This window comes from Harpia harpyja, chromosome 4, assembly GCF_026419915.1.
Source record: "Harpia harpyja isolate bHarHar1 chromosome 4, bHarHar1 primary haplotype, whole genome shotgun sequence".
Classification (NCBI taxonomy): domain Eukaryota; kingdom Metazoa; phylum Chordata; class Aves; order Accipitriformes; family Accipitridae; genus Harpia; species Harpia harpyja.
The window spans coordinates 30,369,510-30,384,190 of record NC_068943.1 but is presented as its reverse complement, the minus strand read 5'-3'; the positions used below and the strand labels follow the sequence as shown (position 1 = coordinate 30,384,190).

The following is a 14,681-nucleotide window of genomic DNA, read 5'->3' as shown; positions in this document are numbered from 1 at the left end:
CAGAGGTTTCCAAAAGCAGAAGCAGGTTCTGTACCTGGCATTGCAGAAATGTAGGTGAAAAAATACAGATTTTTTGTGATGAAAAGCTGAACAATAAACAGCACCTGTAGTTTCCTTGCCTTTTGGCTATCATATGTGAAAGGTCCAGACCCGCCAGGACACCACTGTTTACTATTTCCCAGCATTTGGCAAAGCTGAGTATGAACAAGTTAAGACCTGGGAATCTCTGGAAATTGAGTGAGGCGTGAAATTTTTTTTTCTCTGGGAATTTTTTCCAGAAAAGTAAATAGGACAGTAAGGGGACATTCCCTTCATTTTCATGATACTGGTGAATAAAGATACACTGGGACCAAGAGTCTGGAAATACTGGGACCAAGAATCTAGAAAAAAAGGGATGTGCTATGATGGCATGTAGCCTTGCTGTGTGAATTAAAAGTAGATAACAAAGAGCTATCTACAAGTGTGCAACTCTCTGCAACATCTCCGACAAGCCTAAGGGAACAGCAGTCCAGGGCACCGCATGTCCCTGCATGCTCTAAGCCAAGTGTCAGCTTGTCGGGGGGCTGGGAATCGCAGGAGTGGAAAAGACAGGCTGCCAAGCTGGTCACACCGATTGAGGCAATTTTTGCAATGAGCCAAGAGTTAAACTTTGTGGCCAAGAGTTAAACTTTGTGAACCTGTGTCAAACAACCACCCTTTTGTAGTTCATGTGGGTTTTATGCATTTGTACTGTTAAAAAATAAGTCTTGTTTGGAAATAAGTCTTAATTTTGAAAGCTTTTTAATTTCCCTCTTTACATACTGCTCTTGCACTATAAAAAGGTATCATCTGCTGCTTTTAAAATGTACTGTAAGCTGTAAGACTTGCATAACAAATGCTATATTAAGATAATCAACCTCTTCAGACCAGTAGGTCATGGCACTGAAACTGCCTGTTCATGAAAGCACAAGTTCCTCAGCTTTAGAAACCCGTGAAAGCATGCAAATCACTCAAAACAAACCCCCAGAGAAATAACCTCCCCTTCCCCACTGCTGCCCTGCTGTGGGAAAGACTTTTCACTATCCCTGATTTTCCCCCAGAGTGAAATCACATCCACCATTCAATACAAAATTAATAAAGGTATATAGAGCATGTTGAGCAAACACTGACATATCCCCAATAGTGAATTTACATCCTCCCCATTCTGTTTAAAATTAATAAAGGAAGACAGAGCACACAAAACCGACACGGGAGAGTACAAAACCCCACACGTAGAGCCCGCCAAGGCTTGGCACTGCGAGGGAGCTGCCACGCTGGAGTAAGCGGCCGTAAGCGTTAGGCGAAGCACACGTTGGAAATGCCGGTTCCCTTTCTTGGCCAGGTTCAGGAGGGCTCCCTGGCAGTGTGCCCGGTGGATTTGTCACTTGGGAGCGGGCATCGCCTGGGTTATTCGTTGTGTTTGCAACGTGCCTCTGCCGTTCCCTTCTTCCTGCAGGTGATGTGCAGGATAAAAGATGCTGTTACAATCGGAGGCTTGCTTGGCTGCATCCCGCCTTCCGCTTGCCTTCTGCCCTTCCCTTTCCCAAAGGCACACTCCACTGTCGTCGGTGTGTGGTTATGGGACTGTAAAAATGTTCTATGATCTGAATAGCCAGCCAAAGGCTTCATCAGCCATGGTGATGGACCAGGGACTGCTGGAGCAAGGGAATGCAGATATTATGAACGTCTGTGGCATTAGTCCCCTTCAGCAGATTGCCCTATTTTAGTATAGAAAATAGATGACAGTCCCCAAATATTGCCTTGGGTAAATCTATCTGAATGGTTACCCGGCTCTCAGGTACCTCTTTAGGAACTGGGAGGCCTGGCATGGAGATCAAATACCAGGAAGATGGGCTCTAGCAGTTGTCCTACAGCAATTAAGCATAATCCTTTATACTCAAAGTGATCGATAACCTCTTCTTGACCAGGACATATTACATCTGTACCCTTCAGAGCCATGCAGACCTCCTCCACAAGTGTCAGCCATTGATCTGGCTGCAGAAACTTCCCACAACCGATCAGGAGCAGTTGGAAACTGTCAGTTTTCAAAATGGTTATGGCCGCACATTTCTGAAGAGATAAGAGTTGTCTTGTATTGCATGCTGGCTTCAGGTTAAGCTTTTCTTTATTGCTCTGATGTTCTGCAGACACCGCCGGTTACCCCCAGGTTTGCAGCGCCAGCTTCTCCCACCAGTTAATGCGTATTTTATGAGCCCAGAGATGATGCTGTGGAGAGTGGAGCTGTGCCAAGAAGAGTTGTTCCTGCTTGTCTTCATCCTTGTCTTTTTTTTCTGTACTTGCGGCAGCTGAAGGGGGAGAATGCTGTAGCTGTGGCAAGAAAAAGCCCAAACTGCTGTGTAGCGTGATGGCTGGTGTGCAAATTTACAACTGCCTGCGAGCAATGTGTCAACCGTGTGTCTCAGGCTCCTCATATACCAACTCTTCACATGGCTTCTAAGAGAAACTGCACCAGTCAGTGGTGGTCTATTAGAGGTCTACAAATGGTACTGGCTGCCCCAAAAGTGGCATCTATTTGGGGACTGGTTTGCAAAGATTCAGGAGATTTTTCAAGTTGGATCCCCCGGGTGGGATCAAGTCCATCACTAGGCATCCCCTTGTGCCCTGTGGGACAGACCCACAGCATCCTCCATCTGGCAGCACCTCCGTGGACCCTGGGTACGTACGTGGCCAAGCTGCTCAGCCACGAATTTCAGAAGCGTATTTTGTAAGCAATGCCTTACAGCTAACTTTAAAGGTGAACTGTTCGTTTGGATGAGGCGACTGTGTGTGAGGTTGGATGAAGCTGTTGCAACAAAACATCTTCCTTCCAAGAAAATCCCTTCCTGTAGGCGAGTCTTTAGTCATCTTTGTAACCTTTGTCATCCTCTCCTCCCTGGGGAGTCTTCTCTGTGACCTTTGCTATTCTACCAAGGCGTCTCATAAATTATTATTCTTTTAAATGGCACTTAGGCTGTCGTAGTGGCTGCTAGCCTTGAAGATTTGCAGTCTACCCTGTAATTTTGAGAAGGGGAAAAAAAAATGGTTAAGTGACAGAAGAAATATTGTACTTCACGATAAAACTACTTATGTGTTTCATTTACCGCTGAAGTCATTCATATCCGTGTCACTAACCTTATTCAGGTCAAGGGCTTGAGGCAGAGAACGGGCATAATATTTTTGGTCAGCCTGATGCATCTGAATATTACAAACATCTGTAATTTTGAAATTGAAATGAGCGTTGTGTTAAATCCTCAGGCAAATAATATTAAGGCATAATACATGACTGAAGTTTGCATTTCTTTTGGCAATTCAGACCAAAGCTCTTTTGGCTGGTTATTCCAGACGTTAATGAACCTGCTCACACAAAGGGAGCTGCTCCTTATGGCTGCAGATTGGATCCCAGATTCTGCAAACTTCATAGGAAATTCTGCAGGCCAAGTAGTTGAAATAATGAAGAAAAAATTAATCAGGCATACATTAGATGTGAAGCATGGAAGAAAACATCTGCAGCACTCGGTGGACGTCTGGGTAACACACTTGCAGTGCTGTTTTGCCAGCTTACATCTGGAGTGGTTCATCAGAAGAGAACAGATGCTAGTGTGAAATAGGTCATCATAGCAGCAGGGCATCAGAACAGAGACATTTCTTTTTTTCTTGCAGTAACAGCTATTCCTTTTTATTCACACCATTTATGAAAATGTTAGCCAAGTCTGAAATGTGAATGCATGTATCGTGACAAGCCAATACTCTTAAAGGGCATCAAGGTAAAAACTAACCTAACGAGGAGTCTTCAGAGAAGCAGTCCTTTTGCAGTACACACTGAGTATCCTTTAACAGACATAGTGACTATTTTTTGTCAAGATTATGATCCGCCCCCCCCCCCCCCGCTTTATTTTTGTATTTTAGTAGAGATGTTACTGAATGCGTTCTTGGTGGCAAATGCCCAGAAGCGGAGATGCTAATTCATGGGAGTTTCATCAGTCATTTCAAAGGAGAGGTCACATAGATAAGAAAAATGAACAGTACGCAGTATGTGAAGCAGTGACATTCAATGAGTCCTTGTCACTAGCAGCCATTAGCATGCAAGCCTGCTGTTATGTTTCAGTGCTTTATGTGCTTTTCTTGACCAGGCAGGGAGCCTTCGGAGCACTGTAGCAGTTAATACCATACAAGTTATTGTTTCTTTCTTGAATGCCTTATATTTTTAGTACCATTTAGATGCTCCTCTGTCCCCTTGTGCATCTAAAATTTTAAAGAGAATCAAAGAATGCATAATTTATATCTGTCCCAGCGGTAATGGAGTGACTCAATGATATCCATGAAGGGGATGATTTTAAATTTCATGTCTTACGCAAGAGGTGATTTTTATATGAAAACTGCAAAAATTGGCCTCAGGGATACCCGGATAATTATCCTTACAACAATGGGTGTGGATTCCAGGGGGATTATAGCAGAAAGCTTTAGTGTCTTGTGTATCATCCTCCCTTGTGTATCATGGTTGTCATAATTGAAAACATAGCAACTGATAGATCTCAGGGAATATAACTTGTATTTTGACTTGGAATAGCACATGCAGGAGGTGTGAAAAGACAGGTTTGCTTTGACTCTGTTGAAGAATTCACGCAAGACGCGAGGCATTTGTTTACTGCTGAAATTCTTTCCTTCGGTCAGAGGAAAAAACAATTGTTTACTGATGTTGGGCAGAACCCATCAGTACATGCTTTGTCACACAGCACAGTTCCACTAGACTATTTCTGGTTTCATTTACCAAAAGCCTAGAAGTGCCATGGCTAGAAATAAATGTCTGCTTCTTTGATATGCTATATGTTTGAAAATGCACTTTAAGGTCTGTATTACAGACAGTTCAAAGGGAATATAAATTGGTGCAGTATTCTATCTTTTTTCTTTTCTTTCCAATCCAGTGCCACATGTTCATTGCATTTTTATCAAGACTGTTTTCAATAACATGTCTTTAAAAACAACTTACCATTTTGTATTTTATTTAACTTGGACTTTCTTATATTTAAGCAATGGTTATGATCTTGCTGCTTCCAGAGTTTAAAATGTTTAACATCCTCTAAACCAATTCTACACTGGCTTCTAGCATTGTGTATCCAAGGAGACAGCTGATCTTATTTGCTTTTCCTTTGGAAACTCTCTAGTTTTAACTATTCTTTCCACTTCTTGCAGGATTGGCCATGAGAATTTGTAACGTTCCTTTGGAAACACCATGATGGGGCCGCTGAGAAGTTACCTTCCTTCGTAAAGGTCTGTAAACTCTATTGCATTCTGACTATTTCAGCATGTAGACTCCTGTGCCGACTTGTTATCTTTTTTATCTCGAATGCATGCAAACCAAATTAAAATCTAATTTTATTCTGGAGCAAGTGTTGTGAAAAATTATTTTTGTTTCTCGCAAGATGTTTAGGACATAACTCTGTTCTGTTACTGTTGTTTAAATGTAAAGTAACCCATTCGTCTTTCCTTTGAAGTGAATTATGGCAGTTTATAGAGTTGAACTGCAGAAAGAAATTGGGCTTGTAAGTCATTTTCACCTCGCCACTATGTCTTTCAGTATGTGTTGAAACTGCATTACCCTAAAAGGCCCTGCAATCGATTGCTCCCACCCAGGTTGCTAATATGTGAGCTATAGCTGTGGATGTTTCGGGAAGCACACTTAGCAAAGGGTCAGTAGAATTACTGGGGCTTTCGGGTCAGGAGGAGCTCAGTTTCATGGAAAGTTTAAGAAAGCAAAACAAAACAAAAAGTTGATATTTAAGAGAGCAGAATAATAATGTCTTGACTCCTGTAGTGTCAGCATGGCAAGGAGCGGTGAGGAGCCTGTAGCTAATGCTATGTCCTTGTCAGCCAGAACGATAGTGTTATAAGCACTGTGGCCCACGATCACAATGATTTAGAGGGTAGAAAACACTCCCCTGCATTTCAATATGTTTTTCTATGCAGCTATATAACAGAGAAAAATTTGATTTCTTACTGCTTTCAAAGGTAGTACTGAACAGCATATTTATAGAAATCTGCTCAGAAAAAACAATGGGAATCAACTTTTCCATCTAGGTGGTCATACCCTGCTCTCGGATCACACTCATGGTCTGTGGGAGTTGTATCTGGCCCTAAATAATAATTCTCAAAAATGTTCATGTTTGGAATATGCTCTGTTTCATTTGCTTGGTTTACCTGAGAGCACTTTGGGTATTATTGCTTTCCTTCTTGCCTCTGTAATCACTTACTGTTCCATTAGTCTGTAGGAATTCTGCAGGGAAAGTGGCTTGTAAACCTTAAACAAAAACAAAACTAGGTGGATTTAGGGGATGAGATGTTTCCAAACCAACTTTTAATTCGTTCTTGGAATTTATTATGATTTGGTAATAACTTTTAAAGCCAACCCGGCTCCAAAATGCTTTAGAAACTCTTTGAACCTAGATGTAAACCTCACACAGGGCTACAGCTTCCATAATGAGCAAAAGTCCTAGATCAGACTGGTTGAGATACTGCAGATACAGATCTGATCGTGATGCCTCGGGCCTGTGGTGAGTGAAAGCTCTGTGTTCAAAAATAAGTAGCTTTTCAGAGCAATTGCACAACTGTTGAATGATCTGTGTCATGCTAAGCTTTGAATGCACTGTTTCTTTCTTTAATGATGATACCCCTTAAGGGCAAAATTTGTGTTTTTCTTTGGCGGGGGGCGGGGGAAGAAAGAAGTGCAAACACTGAAAGACATTTAGGATAAAGGGAGAAAACTTGTTGCATGTGTTGGCATTTGGGTTGTAAATCCTTCACTAGGAGCAGCAGCTTTATAAAATCTTTCTTTCCAGACCTATGAGCGTTATTTGAATCACAGCTTACCAAAGACTTCCGAGAGCTACTGCTAAATTTGCCAAAGCAAAGTGTGGTTGGGCCTGTGTCCTAATGAATTTGATACAAATGCACTCAACAGCTGCTATGCAGTGAAAGCTTAGGCAAGTCATTTGTCTGAAACACATTTTAAAAGTTTCCTTGTTCACAAGTCTGATTCCTGAAGAATAATGGGTTTGTGATATACATACAAATTAGTATTGTGTTGTTTAAAAAGAAGATAAATATGATATTAATTTGATATATGTACATATTAAATATATGTATACTAAGTGGCATAAAGTAGTTTGGGTATGGCTGTGCTGCACCTTCATTATAATGCAGAAGCAAAGGAAAACCAATTAAATTAAAAGGCAAGACATTTCTACTGAGAAAGAGATAGAAGGTGTAATTTCCCCTTGGAAATTATTGCCCCGAGGTATTATCAAAAGGTATTGCACTGAACCTTTGCAAGAAATAGATATTTACATCAACAAGAATGCCATCACAGATATATTTTTCATATTACACAGTTATAAAGCAATTACACAGCAGTTGCCTGACTGAAAGCTGAACCCACCGATCCTCAGCCTGGGGTTTGGGTGAAGCTTCTTTTTCATCTGTGTAGGTATCTCTTGTACCACTTCTCTGTAGCATCTGCTATTGACATTGAAGGAAAATGGGATACTTATCTAGCCAAATAATTAGTTTAATTCAGGTCAGCTTTTTCCATTTATCTCATGTCTTTCACTGAAAATTTCATGTATTTTTTTTCCTCAGAAGTATCTCTCTGTCTTGTTTTCCTAGTCTCTCTTTTATTTCCTGCCTACAATCCCTCACCCATTCTCCAGAGAAGCCTCCTTTTCCCTGACCTCTTTGTTACTTGTTCTTGCTTTGTTGGAGTTTTATTCATTTATTGCTGGAGTTTCTTAAATGTTTCTATTGGGGTCACTAAATGATGCATGTCTCCAAACGCCTCTCGGGGTCTGCTCAAACCTTTGTCCTTGGCACCCCTACAGTAAAAAAAGTATCTTGGTTTTAGGGGAAGCAGAGAAATCTCCCGGGGATGGATTCCTCTGCCCTGTCCTCCTGGGCACACACTCGGCCGGGGCTGGCTCCTGGGGGGGTTTGGCGGAGGGAGTGCTACTCCAGTGTCTTGCCGCTTCTTCAGTAATGAAAACACAACTGGCGAAATACCAATCCGTCAAAAGTCATGGGGAGGGAGGGAGAAAGGAGGGGAAGAGCCTGGGGGAGAGCACTTTTCCAAGCGAGCATGTAAGCATGGCAACCATACCTTTGATGTCCGTACCAGTGCTGCACGTGGACCTGGGGAGCCCTGCTGCCGCTCTCTTAGATACACATGCCTGCCTCCAAGCCATGCTGCCGGAGAGGCCAAACCCTCGATGCCACCAGGCTTTGCTGAGGGCTCGGCTGTCCTGCCAGAGCCTGCGAGGGCGATGAAGTGGCTGCTCGCGCGCCATGCCCGGAGGTCTGCAAAGAGGAAGCTGGGGGAGCTGATGCACAAACCAGAACCGTGGAGAGGCGTGTTATCTTTGTGCTCCTTATACGCAAACTACCTGGCTATGAAAAGGCAGAAAGGAAAGGGGATGTTACTGCCTGGCAATGTGCCATGTGTGCATTTGATGCATATATTTGAATTATTGAACAGATGGAAACCAAATAGCCTGGTAGCTGGAGAAAATCTATAAGCTAGATGCTCAAAGGAAATGTGGCAGAATAAAATGCGGGGGTGGGGGAAGTAAATCTCACTAAGCTGCCATGGAGGGACAGTTGAATTTTATTAGAACAGAAGTTAAAAGAAGACTGTGAGTTTGTAAAGACTATTGCGTCCAAATCATGGGTTGTATGTGCAAGCTAACATAAACATATGTATGCGTTTATTGGTTTTGAATGGTGGTTCAGAGGGTCTGTGCCCATCCAACTTTGCTTTTTTATTGCCCACAGCAAGACAAAGCACAAGTGATTATTATAAAAGAAAAAGACAATTTACTCACCTGAGTAAGAGCTGTGGGCAGAGCAGGAGTTCTTCAAGAGACTGAAATTAATATAAATGCAGGGAAAACAAACCAACCAACCCAGACAGCAGATTGACCTTCCATCGGCTTTTCTGGTTTGAGTTGTTTGCAAGGCGAGTGCTTCTTCTGCTGGAGGAACAGCCCAGAAGCATCCTTAAATACCTCCCTGTTGTTTAATCATAGCTACTTCCCAGAAGAATGGGAAAACAGTTGAGAGACTCCTGCAAACTGTGCAAAGTGTCCATAGACTCAGATCAGGAGTAAGGATTTTTACTAGCCTCACTCCAGTGCCCATCATCTTCTGTTTCAAAGTGGCAATTAGATGATGATCTTTGCTGATCTGAACTCCCGGGGCATTACATAAAAAAGAAGGGAGATCTTTAGAGTCAACAGTCAAGAACACAATAGGGACACCAAAGATAATTTGGCTCATTTGCCTGTGTTACCAACAAGAGCAAAGATGTCTAGATAATCTGTGAGAGATGTTTATCTAATGTTCCAGTGAGAAAGATTTCAGTGCCACCCTGTGTAGTCTTTTCCAGAGCTAGACAACACTTAGGCGGTATTTCTAAAATCCAAGTTATGCTTTATTTGCTCCATAGGAAGCCATTTGGTGTCTTATTTGTACTGAAGATAGAGGACAGTTGAACATAACTTTCTTTATGGTAATCAGTCAAATATTGGAAGGAAAAATGACTTTACATTGTAATTGATTTCATTTATCTATTTTTCAGAGTAAGCATCTGCAGATCCTATAAGTCCCATTCCGAAACCTTTTTTTCTGTCTTCTTCCTATGTACCTGCATCCCTCCATGTATTGTTAACTTCTTGACCCAAGTGCCAGCGTTAAGAAGCTGAATGTAGTCAATATGACTTTCAGATGGATACAAATTATGTAAAATAAGCCCAGAATTTAGAAGCTTGATAATTAATTATGGAGGTATACCCTCAATTAAAATGACTCCAATCCATATCATACCTCAGCTTTGTTTATGTGGAATCACTGCTAGTGTCTTCTCTCTTTTCTATCTTCTAAAGTTTTCTCAGTATGATACTAGGTAATGAATGACATTGTTGGAGAGACAATAAGTGTGCAACTGATAGCTCTCAGCATATGGATAATGACACAACCTGCACCTTTTCATTGCCCACATTCTGGCTGCACAGAGATATCTGAACAATAGATGAGCTGAAATGGTGGCTGTAGCACATTTCAGAAACAATAATTGTCCATTCAGGTCCCTTTAAAAGAAAGACAGCAAAGAACTGCTAAGTTTTCTGTCACTAAGGCCCTTAGAAGAATCAATCACACATCATGAATAATAATAATAGGAGAGGGAGGACAGCTGCTCAGCTGAACATCATCAGTATTGACACCTTCCAGGAGGAGTAATCAGTAACCCTCTTGACCAAAGCAGGTGTCACAACAAGATAAAAGTCATAAGCTACAGCTCCAGTGAGAGTCTGTTGCCATAAGACAGAAAGATATGAATTGATTTCACTTCTGAAAGGCAGTTAAAACATCTTCTCCAGTTGAGAGAAGGAGAAATCCACCATCATTGCTACTGTCCAAGTCTCCAGAAACAGCAGTGAAACTTGCAGAGCTTGTTACTTAAAAAACCAAGGAGTGTGTTCAGATCGCCAAGTGCCAACCAAAATGAACAGTTACAAAAAAATCCTTTCTTTTTTCCACCACAGCCCAGCACAATGTTGGCAGGTTTATGTCCTTTCTCTCCTGCTTTTTAGCTAAAGTATGCAGAAAGGGTACCAGTTCAAATAGTAATCATTAAAGGATTTTTTTTGGATTTTTGTACATGAGAGAGAATCATAGAAACATTTAGGTTGGAAAGGACCTTTAAGATCACCGAGTCCAACCGTTAACCTAACACCGCCAAGTTCGCCACTAAACCATGTCCCTAAGCGTGAGTGACATCTACACATCTTTTGAATACCTCCAGGGACGGTGACTCCACCACTTCCCTGGCCAGCCTGTTCCAATGCTTGGCAATGCTTTTGGTGAAGAAATTTCACCTACTATCCAATCTAAACTTCCCCTTACGCAATTTGAGGCCATCTCCTCTTGTCCTATCTCCAGCCACCTGAGAGAAGAGACTGATCCCCACCTCGCTACCACCTCCTTTCAGGTAGGTGTAGAGAGCGATAAGGTCTCCCCTCAGCCTCCTTTTCTCCAGGCTAAACAACCCCAGTTCCCTCAGCCGCTCCTCATAAGACTTGTGCTCCAGGCCCTTCACCAGCTTCGTTGTTCTTGTTTGGACACGCTCCAGCACCTCAATGTCTTTCCTGTAGTGAGGGACCCAAAACTGAACCCAGTACTCGAGGTGTGACCTCACCAGTGCTGAGTACAGGGAGACAATCACTTCCCTAGTCCTACTGGCCACACTGTTCCTGAATGATGGTGAGTTTGATCCTGCAATGAATATACTTGCAATGCTATCGCCATTAGAAGCTGCCTGTGATGATTATTCAGCTCCTTGTTGCCAGCCTCGTAAAAACTCTTTGACACCAGCTGAATTCAGGAGCAACTTTTGTTCATCCTCAGAACTCAAACCTGAGCAAATTTCAATCAATATCATAAGTAATAGTAAGGCAAAGCCCTGATTTTGATAAAGTTTCAGCCTTCTTTCTAGGCTGAAGTGTAGCACACATAGCACTTTGGGTTAAGAGTCCTAAAATATACTGCTCCAGAATGACTCGGATTTCTAGGGTCAATTATTGTTTCAGAAAAGGGAAAATATAGAGAAATTGATTATTAGATGCCACAAGTGAAAAAAACAAAAAGAAAAACTTAAAGGAAACCACATCAACATCAATATGAGTTGGTTGACTCTATAGAAGAAATGATCCAACAATGGCTGTAGGCAACCATTCAGGAAATTATGTGTTCCTACTTAATGTCATCGATCCCACATTAGGGAAAAAAAAAAAAAAGACAGACCACTGAATATTGTGTTCAAGAGCTTTATAAGAATCAGAGGAAGGCTTGACCAGGCAGTTTGCTCAAACAGCAAAAATGAAAGTAGAAAGATGAAAGAATATCTTGGGTCAAGCCACTCTCTAACTTTGAGCTTTCAGAACACCATTAAAAATTAACCAAGGAAAAGGTAATACATACTGTTGCCCAAAATATCCTAGAACTCAAAAAATTATTCTCCAGCTAACTAACCACAGGTTTTTTTCCTAGAATCATAGAAAATTAGCAAGTAGCTTGAGGGCCCTGCAGCTGCATCAGCTGTACTGACACTATCCCTATCAGAGCAGTGGCTGACCCATTTCTGAGGGCCTCCACTGGTGGGGATTCTTTGGGCAATTCATTCTGAGGCCCAATTTTCCTTACCATTAAAAACTGCTTTTTTTCTTTTCTTAACCTGCAAGTTATTTCTGTCCTACCTGCAATGAACAAGAATGGGTTATTCCCTTTTTCCTTGTAAGCATCTTTAATATTTTCAGGGTCTTTTGTCACGTTTCCCCCAAGTCTTGTCTTCTTTACATTAAAGAACAATTTATTCCTTCAATTTTTTGTCATATTTTGTAGAGTACTCACTGTCAATTGGTCACATCCTCCTTAAAATGTGGCATCCAACACTGCACCTAAGGTTATGGCTGAAGTGTTTCCAAACTGAAGTAATAAAGGAGAATTCCCTCATGTGTCTTGTAGATAACATTCTCCTTTATATTTCCAATCTGACGTTCATACATTTGTGACAGTGCCTCTGTTGAAGCTGGTGATCCGCTGGATAACCTCAGATCCTTCTTAGCAAGACTAAACCTGTTTGGTTATTTCCCATGGAGTGTTTCCTGAGTTGACTGTTTCTGACCTCACCTCTCAAAGACAATTGCCAGCAGCTCTAAGATTCCCTCAGTCAGATATCTACATATTCTAGGGTGAAATTTATAAGGCCCAGCGAATTTGAAAAATTTTAACATATCTCAGTTCTCTCTAATCTTCTTTTTCCTATTATGATCTGAATTTCTATTCCTTTGTCTTCAGTGTTAACTGTTGTGGCTTTCTGTTCACAGCTGATCCTTCAAACAGCTTTTCCTCCCATTGAGTAGCAAACCAACTCTTTCTTCTTGCTATTGCTAACAGTGCTATTCTTACTGTTGCACTCAGTGGTTTTCTTAGGAAGGTTTTCTACTTTTACATCCCCCTACCAAAAGTACATTGCAATGTTACACAAACTAGAGGAAGGGCTTTGAAAGGCAGCATACAATTTTCATAATATGGGACTCCACAGAGGTACTGGACTTACAAGAGCGATTGAAGACAGTTATGGCAGTACTTGACAGGTAAAACACAGATGCCCCTATTCTTACAGTCTCAGTGGAAACCTGACTCGATCTAATTAATAACAAGGAACCAGCACCAAAGAGAATAAAGAAAAAATGTTTCAGAGGAACCAAGGATCTTGAAAGCAAAGGTCATATGTTAAATCCATGAGAGGGCTGAGTCTGAAATATGGCACCTTGTTCATAAAATTGACTGACACCATGTGTTTTGCTTAGAGGAGACTTAATTTCTTCATAACACTGTTCTTTTAATGTTTGAAGGCCACCAATTCACTTATGTAGTTAATCACAATCTTCTGTGTTTCTTTCATTCCATGAAAACATCCCAAGTGTTCTTATATTTTATTCTTCTCTCTTCACACAGCCTTTTTACTGTTTTGAGGTGGCAAAGAAACAAGGGGAGAAGAGAAAGAAGATGATTATAGAGTAACAGGTTAAACACATAGCGTCTTCTACAATGAGCTCTAATACCATTGTTAAATATTCCTTCTTTTTTGCTTGGGGTTTGGGTTTTTTTTTTTAGTGTGTATGAGCTATTCAGCAATGTCTCCAAAATCCTGGCCAAAGTTCTGCGGAGCAGTTGCTGTCAGGTTCTCATGTCAGTCACACATGAGTGAGATCAATCAAATGCACTATCTGGTCCCAATGAAGTGTAGATATACAGAGCGAGCTGGTTGTCCTCTTGTTCTGGGGCATGGAGCATTTTGAGCCTCTGATCTTTCTACAAGCCCTCCAGGAGCATTCTCCTTTAATGCTAGAGACCTTTGCCTCCAGGTTTTATAATGGCCAGTCCCGCAATCCTTCCTCCATTAAAGCATCTTTGATTTTTCCACCTCCGTAGCTCCATCTGTAGGTTCAAGTGAGTTGAGATTTCTGTTGGGAAGTTTGTCAAGAGCCATACAGCCAGCAGGCAGCTTGCAGTGCCATAGGACAGGCTTTCAGAAAAAAAGTCAGTGTTTGATAGTCAAACGCAACGTGCTATTTTAAGGTCTTGAAGTTATAACAAAAACCCCACTAGTCTACGTGGGTGTCCTTTATGGCAGCATTTTGTTTACTTCTTTGAAAACGTTTCACTGCATGCGTTGAGCATTCACTGGGCCACTGACAATCCCACCACTGAATGCATGATGTGCTTAAGACTATGGAGCCTAAATCAAGCCTGGACTCTGCTCTGCAATCCCAGACCACCCCCCCTGCCCAGGCATATGCTCCAGCTATGGACTTTTTGCCTGGCACTCCCAGTAGAGAGCTGTAACTCAGCAGCCTATGGCCTTGGTCCAGAGTCCACTCCTCAATCCCCTAGTTCTCCTCCTGTACTCCCTTCTGCAAAGTTTCTCCCAAAGTTTGAAATGCTTCGTTTATACTTTAGTTCACCAGGATTCAGGTGCTCAGTGAGAGTCCACAGACCTACAGATAAGGGTTTACATCTGGGCAGCTCTCTACTGGGAGATAGGAGTTCTCTATGCC

The 14,681-nt window shown here is 41.8% G+C and overlaps 1 protein-coding gene across 6 annotated transcripts in view; it reads left to right on the top strand.

The window, feature by feature from the left end:
- The window catches only part of ENOX1 (ecto-NOX disulfide-thiol exchanger 1), a 370,436-nt gene that overhangs the window by 110,366 nt on the left and 245,389 nt on the right, over window positions 1–14,681 (top strand). For all 6 annotated transcript variants that reach the window (XM_052786075.1, XM_052786076.1, XM_052786074.1 and 3 more), the window contains one exon: window positions 5,209–5,286. The gene's annotated coding sequence lies outside the window, so the exon portion shown is untranslated. The remainder of the gene's footprint in view (window positions 1–5,208; window positions 5,287–14,681) is intronic.